The sequence below is a fragment of the Oncorhynchus keta genome, chromosome 24 (genome assembly GCF_023373465.1).
Source record: "Oncorhynchus keta strain PuntledgeMale-10-30-2019 chromosome 24, Oket_V2, whole genome shotgun sequence".
In the NCBI taxonomy this organism is placed as follows: domain Eukaryota; kingdom Metazoa; phylum Chordata; class Actinopteri; order Salmoniformes; family Salmonidae; genus Oncorhynchus; species Oncorhynchus keta.
In genome coordinates, this window is record NC_068444.1 from 38,169,312 (window position 1) to 38,178,420 (window position 9,109).

Consider the following 9,109-nt stretch of genomic DNA (forward strand, 5'->3'; position numbering starts at 1 on the left):
CTTAGCCTAACCTTAACCTTAACCCTAACCCTAGCTCCTAACCCTAACCCTTAACGTAATTCTAACCTTAACTCTAATCCCCCTAGGAATAGCATTTGACCTTGCGAGGACTAACAAAATGTTTCCAGTTTGCTTACTATTCAGGAATAGTTAAACACGTCCACACACACACAAGTATTGAGACATTTTTTGTTGTTTTGGCTCTGTATTCCAGCACTTAGGATTTGATATCGGGTGAACCGTTTAGAAATCACAGCACTTAAGTACATAGTCCCCACATTTTACAGCACCAAAGAATATGGCCAAATTCACTTATTTCTATTAAAGTAGTCTGAAGTTTAGCATTTGGTCCCATATTCCAAGCACACAATGACTACATCAAGCTTCTGACTCGACAAACTTGTTGGATGCATTTGCTGTTTGTTTGGATTGTGTTTCTGATCATTTTGTGCCCAATAGAAATTCATATGAAATAATGTATTATGTCATTTTGGAGTCCATTTCATTGTAAAAAACAACAACTGTTGAATATGTTTCTAAATACGTAATGTGGATGCTACCATGATTACGGATAGTCGTGAATGAATTGTGAATAATGATGAGTGAGAAAGTTACAGACGCACAAATACTCTATAGATACAAAAGTATGTGGACACCTCTTCAAATTAGGGGGTTCTGCTATTTCAGCCACACCCGTTACTGACAGGTGTATAAACTCAAGCACACAGCCATGCAATCTCCATAGACAAACATTGGCAGTAGAATGGCCTTACTGAAGAGCTTAGTGACTTTGAACATGGCACCATCATAGGATACCACCTTTCCAACAAGTCAGTTTGTCAAATTTCTGCCCTGCTAGGGCTTCCCCGGTTAACTCTAAGTGCTGTTGTTGTGAAGTGGAAACGTCTAGGAGCAACAACAGCTCAACCGCAAAGTGGTAAGCCACACATGCTCATAGCACGGGGCTAAAGAGTGTAATGCATAAAAATAATCTGTCCTCGGTTGCAACACTCACAACCAAGTTCCATTCTGCCTCTGGAAGCAACGTCAGTACAATAACTGTTCGTCGGGAGCATTATGAAATGGGTTTCCATGGCTGAGCAGCTGCACACAAGCCTAAGATCACCATGCGAGAGAGGTGAAAAGCTTGCCACCAATGGACACTGGAGCAGTGGAAACATGTTCTCTGGAGTGATGAATCATGCTTCACCATCTGGCAGTCCGACAAACAAATCCGGGTTTGGCAGATGCCAGGAGGACGCTACCTACCAGAATGGATAGTGCCAACTGTAAAGTTGGGTGGAGGAGAAGTAATGGTCTGGGGCTGTGGCCATTAGTGCCTGGAAAGGGAAATCTTAACGCTACAGAATGCAATGTCATTCTAGAGGATTCTGTTATTCCAATTTTGTGGCAACAGTTTGGGGAAGGCCCTTTCCTATTTCAGCGTAACATAACAATGCCGACGTGCAAGAGAGGTCCATACAGAAATAGTTTGTCGAGATCGGTGTGGAAGAACTTGACTGGCCTATACATTTCCCTGACCTCAACTTCCTCGAACACCTTTGAATTGGAACGCCGACCGGTAGCCAGGCCTAATCGCCCAACATCAGTGCCTGACCTCACTAACGCTCTTGTGGCTGAATGGAAGTTCCCGCAGACACGTTCCAACATCTAGTGGAACGCCTTCCCAGAAGAGTGGAGGCTGTTATTGCAGCAAAGGCGGGACCAACTCCATATTAATGCCCCCGATTTTGGAATGAGATGTTCGACAAGCAGGTGTCCACATACATTTGGTCATGTCGTGTATTATACCTCCAAGACATGCTAACCTCTCACCATTACAATAACAGGAGAGGTTATAATTTTTGTGGGGGGTGGGGGATATGATATTTATGCCTCTATAACTTTCTCCCTCATCATTGTTCACGATTCATTCAGGATTATCCGTAATCATGGTAGCCTTGTAGAATTGTTTAGAAACATACTCTATTCTTATTTCCAATAAAAGTGACTCCAAAATGACACAATACATTATTTATCATGAATCTCTACTGGGCACTGAAACACAACCAAAACAAACAGCAAATGCATCGAAACAAATTTGTAGAGTCACTAGCGTGATGTAGTAATTGGATGTTATGAATGTGAGACCAAATACTTAACTTTTTACTACTTCAACACACATATATATATATGAATTTCTTCCAATACTTTTGGTCCCCTATGTACAAAAAAAGACTGTGACTTCTAAATGATTTACCTGATATGGAGGAAAATACCCTCAAATTAAAGCTGACAGTTTGCACTTTAGTCTCATAGTCATTGGTTTATTTCAAATCCAAAGAGCTGGAGTGCAGAGCTAAAATAACAACAAAATTGTCACTGTCCCAATACTTTTGGAGCTCACCGTGGTTCAGTAAACACCTCACCTCATGCTCTTGAGGCCCGGGAACAAATTAGTGATTGAGGCTCCAGCACAGCGTCCCATTAGTGAGTAATCCATTTTCTTGAGTCTAGACACAGCCCTCGTGTCCTATTGGAGTGTTACAATTGCTAATGAGTTTTTCTCCAAAAAGAGCTAACGTGTGCATCACAACTAATTATCTTTATAAAATACCAATCTGTCATACCACCACCAGTCTCTGTGTGGGCTACGTCCTTCCTCAAACCAAAGGGAACTACAACATGGCTGTTTCTAAGCATTGATTGGCTGAGTCGTACAACGTCTCTATCAAGGTACAAGTACCTTTGATGGAAATGGATTGGATGGTCGGCGGCAAAAAAAATAGTACTCCGCAAAGAAATGTTATGGAGAACGGAGAGAACGGGAGCAGACTTCAGAGGAAAGCGTCTCGAGGGCTGAGGGCACATATCCCAATGTCATTTTCCATTTTCATCCTCCATGCTCAGGGAAAAGAAATCAGGCCAGGAAATCAACATGATTCACAAGACCAGTTAATGTGAAAACCGGGAAGATCTTATTGGATTCACAGAAGAGGGGAACACCAGACTGCTGTAGATTGAACACATGCTTCACTGGATTATGGTAAGTGGGTTTCATCTGCTCTAAATCAATTGGGTCCCAAAACAGAGTAGAGGGGGAAACGACGTCCCTAAGAAAATGCAACCTGAAATCTCAGGTGTCGGCAATCTTCCCGATAGCTTTTTCAAGAAATAGGATGACCCTGTATTCCAACAATTTAAAGGCTGCACACTGCTCCATGTTCATCAAATGCCCTCACTCCAACTTCAGTGGGCCCCTGTGCCATGACTGTAGGTAGACAATCAGCTTGATCTCATTTCAGTGCTAGTTCACTTTAGATGCGGCACCAATGGGTTTGAAGTTCTAATCTCCAGTGGTTCCCGCGAGCTTACACCGCGGGACTTTGAGGTACTCAGCCTCATGGCTTCATTGCTCCAGACCACCATAAGGGTGAGTTAGAACACTCATTATGAATTTGGGTCCCGAAGGTTTTTATTTGACCAATCATATCAAGTGGTTCCAATGACGAATTTGACACGAGCCACCCGTGACTTTCTTCAGCAAAGATGGCCGACAAAACATTACGGTGGAAGCAAATGGAAGTAATTATAATGTCATAACGAGTCAGAGACTGGAATAGAAACACCATACAATTAATCAAATTAATTAAGCAAGTACCAGTCAAAAGTTTGATCACACGCATTCATTCCAGGATTTTTCTTTATTTTTACTATTTTCTACATTGTAGAATAATAGTGAAGACATCACAACTATGAAATAACACATATGGAATCAGTTAAGAACAAATTGTTATTTACAAGGACAACTTACTCCTTCCTCCCTGTCAGGAAATTGAACCCTGGTCTCCTGGGGTTCACTTTCCCATGTTTACTACAGTATGTATTGTAGGCTATGTTTACTACAGTATGTATTGTAGGCTATGTTTACTACAGTATGTATTGTAGGCTATGTTTACTACAGTATGTATTGTAGGCTATGTTTACTACAGTATGTATTGTAGGCTATGTTTACTACAGTATGTATTGTAGGCTATGTTTACTACAGTATGTATTGTAGGCTATGTTTACTACAGTATGTATTGTAGGCTATGTTTACTACAGTATGTATTGTAGGCTATGTTTACTACAGTATGTATTGTAGGCTATGTTTACTACAGTATGTATTGTAGGCTATGTTTACTACAGTATGTATTGTAGGCTATGTTTACTACAGTATGTATTGTAGGCTATGTTTACTACAGTATGTATTGTAGGCTATGTTTACTACAGTATGTATTGTAGGCTATGTTTACTACAGTATGTATTGTAGGCTATGTTTACTACAGTATGTATTGTAGGCTGTTTACTTGTCAGACTGCACAGTAGCCTCATAAACAAATGCAGGTGGCTTATATCTTCAAAATTATTCAAATGCTTTATTATCCAAATATAAAAGCATATACTCTGCAGTACTGTATTTCTTCATCTTTATGCTTTCGATAATAAAATAATGATAAAAATACTCTTTCAAAAATGCAGTATTTTGATTTAGTTATGGATCCATAATGAATTACTATGGGAATAAATATCACTGAATTACAGAAATGTTGGAACAAAGTTGTCTAATGAAGGCAAACGAATTGTTACTTACTGGAAAATACTTTTCCAAACACACATGGTGACATTGGACAGCGTCATTATGGCTATTAGCCTGGCTATATTTTGGCCTTTATAAATATTATTTTGGCCTTTATTCATTTTAATCGCTCACATTTTTTTTTTATAATCTCCAAAATATCGTCATATGTAGCCTTCCCATCTATTTCAGCACTGCTTCGTGCTGCTCGGAGACAAGCATGGATACATGAAAATGTTCATGATACTCTAAAGATATATGTGGTGAGCAAGTGATGTCTGCTAAATAATCAAGTTAGGTTTTTCCAGAAATAAACCATTCTAAATAACAAACTGACTTCATTTACAAATTAGTGAGAATGTCTCACCCCATGATCAAGAAACGCTTTTTTCTCGCTCAATCTCAAAAATATTGTTACTTTTGAAACAAAGTGATTATTGTTGTTATTATTATTATTATTATTAATTCATTTAGAATTATATAAAAGTCCCTTAGATATTCTCAGATATTCTCACAGATCCTAATGGAAAATGCCCCTAAGATATTTATTTCGAATCCTCCAATCCTCTAAATGTAATTATTGGCGGAGAGTCACGTCATTGAAAAAAACATGTTTAGATTTACTGTAGGCCTACCATAGGCGAAATGAGTATTGGTTACACTACAATTAGGGTGTGGAAATGCGCTGTAGCCTACTCCCGACCATCACGTTGTACAGCGCAATATTTTCAATGGAAACCCTGACGGTTTTGCTTTTTGTTTTTCTAGGAGTAGAAACACCATAATATTAATCTAATTGATTAAGCAAAATTTCTTAAAATCAATCCCATGTACTATGTTATTACAAAAAAAGGTTTTAAATTCTCTAGTAATGCCAATATGGGAGACTATCAAATGCTTCTCAAAGATGCCCTCTGGTGGTCAAACTAGCACTAACCTGTATTAACGTTAAAAAAAATGGCTGTCAATTAGATAACGTGCCATAGAATGCTACAGCAGCCCGCAAGGTGTGCTGCAGTATGATGTAACTTTTAAAGGAGGAACCACTGTACAGCTTAAATGTGTCTGTTTCTGTCTGTCTGTCTGTCTGTCTGTCTGTCTGTCTGTCTGTCTGTGTCCTCCTCCAATTCACTCTCCAGTCTTCCTTTGGTTCATTAGCGTGAGAAAGGGAAATGTCACAGGCGGATTGTGTGCGGCATGAGACTCAGCTTTGAAGCGTATTCCACAGATGACACAGGATGGGATGGGAACGTCATTGGTAAGAAGTAATGATCTATTAACGAGTGGAGGAGGCACTAAGACATGCCAGAGGCCCTCATCCATCACCCGTAGACATCTCAGGGACAATGCCATTTTTCACCAGCAAAACAGGAGGAGGCAGTGTTTGGGGGAAATTCAGACTGATGACGTGTGTTCCAGGCTGTGTCCCAAATGGCACCCTATTCCCTACATAGTGAAAAAAGTTTGGCACTGGTGAGAAGTATGCACTATGCAGAGAATAGGGTGCCCATTTGGGACTTGGCCCCAGTTTATCCTCAGAATCCATTTCAGTGATGCCGCAGAAAATGATCTTAATTATTCATATCTGAATAGCTGCAGAAGGTTTGAATTCTCAACAATTTGCCTCTGTGTTCTACATTTGCATATATTTTTTTAAATGTGTTGTCTAATTGAAATGATGCAGTAATACTTTTAATCTAGTTTCTCTCTAAACCCTCCATCCAAGTCTCTGAAACCATCTATTCTGTGGATTAGGGTAATGTACCATCAACAGCATTGTCTCTCACAATAATCCCACTCAATTGAACCACATTAATATATATATATATATATATATATATATATATATATATATATATATATATATATATCATTTTATTTATTGGGTTCAAAGCAGACACTTCATTCATTCACTTTGGAATGTCTGGTTTTAGTTGAAAGATACAACAACAAAACAAATCCTTCACTAGAGGGCTTTTGAATGCCTCGTGGGACCATCAGAACTATCCTAGCCCGGTGGTCCAATCTGTTTGTGCCTCTCTGCATTCGTTCACTGGCATGCCAAACATTCAGCATGTGCCTTCGGAAAGAATTCACACCCCTGGACTTTTTTCTACATTTTGTTACGTTACAGCCTTATTTTAAAATGTATTAAACTGTCCCCCCCCCATCAATCTACACGAACCCTTTCTGTATTGACCTTGCTTTATGCTGTCATGCTGAAACATTGAAGGGACTTCCTTAAACTGCTGCCACAAAGTAGGAACTAAATGGCCTAGCCCGAACCATGAAAACCAGCCTCAGACCATTATGCCTCCTCCACCAAACTTTACAGTTGGCACTATGCATTCGAGCAGGTAGCGTTCTCTTGTCTGTGGAGATTGCATGGCTGTGTGTTCAAATTTTATACACCTGTCAGCCACAAATAATTTGACTAATTCGAAGGGGTACTTTTGGCTATGTAGTGTATATGTGCTGTATAACAATGATAGTTGTCTAAAGCATGTACAGAGTAGGACAAGGTTAGAATTTCAGAATTCTCCATACTGTGAAGTGACTTTGAGAACACAGACAGAGCCAGTCTCTCTAAGGGCATGAGTGTGTGTGTCTCGGAGCAGAGAGGGAGAGAGGGTAAAGGTGGACTCCAGGCCATAGCAGGAGGGCTGTCGGGGGAGTAAGAGTATAAGAACTCCCGAGAGACGCTCAAAGAGTCTACATGCATTGTTATTAGACGGAATGGGAGGAATATCTCAATCATGTATTGACAAAGGACTGTTAATTACCATAATATCAGGGAATTGTTTGATCTATATCATTTGAAGTTTTGATCGTGATTGTTGCTGCATCACCCCTATATCAAAATCAATCCTCTTTGATGAGGGTTAATAAGAAAAAATACTACACTAATACTAATAGATCATTTCTCAAAACAAGACAATACTTCTTTACGTATAGGTCAGGACGATCAATTTCCCATTGAGCAAATCAACGTTGAAGGCTGAGCCCTTCTCCACTCTCTAAGTGGGAATTCAACAGCCTGTTTTTCCCTTTTCCGCGTGGCCACAGCAACGCTTGAAACTTTTTTTATTTTTATTCCTTTGTGCGATTCTGAGCAGCTAGAAGATTAGAGCAGCGTTTTGTGCGAAATGCAACGCTCTGATTACCCCGTTTGTTGACTGCTGTGTTCACATCTCCTTCACGGAACACTTGCCATCCAGGCAGTAAGCAATGCAGACTATTGTGAGAGTGAATGCCCATTTGAATACAATTTGAATAGCAATCTGCTCACAATCATACCATACGAGAGATGAAACAATACTTGGGAGTCATGGGCACAGAAGACAACTCAAAAGTTTTACGAAGCAGTAGACACCTGCACATCTAAATCAAAGCGACTCAGGAAACATAATGCTAAGCCAAGGGCACCAGCTGATTTGAAAGCACAAAAGCTCCACTGATCTGAATGAAAGGGGGCTCTTTCTCTCCTTATTCAGATGCTGCATTGTGAAGAACTGAACATAGACAGATCACAAAAGCAGAGATACTAATGAGTTGGATGATATCAGAGTCCCCATCAATATACCTAATTACAGACAATCATTTATGACAAGGAGGGGATCAACCACGGGCATAGTGGGGGTCGCCTGGCCTTGGTGTCATTCACTGTCTTTGTTAAGAGCTGATCACAAAACAGTTGGTAGAGTCCAGTAGAGTGACACTCAGCGGTCTGCTTCGCTCGTTCGCGTTTGATGTATACTGAACAAAAATATAAACTCAACATTGAGTTACCTGTATATAGCGGTACGGTACATGTATATATAACGGTACCTGTATATAGCCTCGCTACTGTTATAGGCCCGCTACTGTATATAGCCTGGCTACTGTTATTTTTCACTGTCATTTTACTGTTGTTTTTGAACCTATTGTTCACCTAATACATTTTATTTGATTTTTTTTTTTAAACTGCACTGTTGGTTAGAGCCTGTAAGTAAACATTTCACCTGTTGTATTCGGCGCACGTGACAAATAAACTTCACGCAGACGAAGAAGCCGGATGTGGAGGTCCTGGGATCACTAAGAGGAACGGAAACAAACGTGTGCACAACATTTGCTGGAAATGTTCAACACTTCTGGCATCTTTTATTTCAGCTCATGAAACGTGGGAGCAGCACGTGACCTGTCGCGTTTACATTTCTGTCCCGTTTATAATAACAACGTGCATCTTTGAAATGGTGGTTAATTAATGAGAGGTGCACTGTATGTGAGATCCTGATGGAGGAGGCATTGAATGACAAAATCCGTTGGGTTACTATCGTAAGCATTCTTTTTCCATTGAGTTCCAAGAGTGGCTGACTATCTCCTACGGATCCTCAGTTCCACAGTTCCCCTGTACAAGTACGGAACGTGGCAGCCTACCGGAGTTAAATGTGAGGTGACAGTAATAATAGAAAACACATTGCGTCAATCACTCAACAATGGTGTGTGCGATTA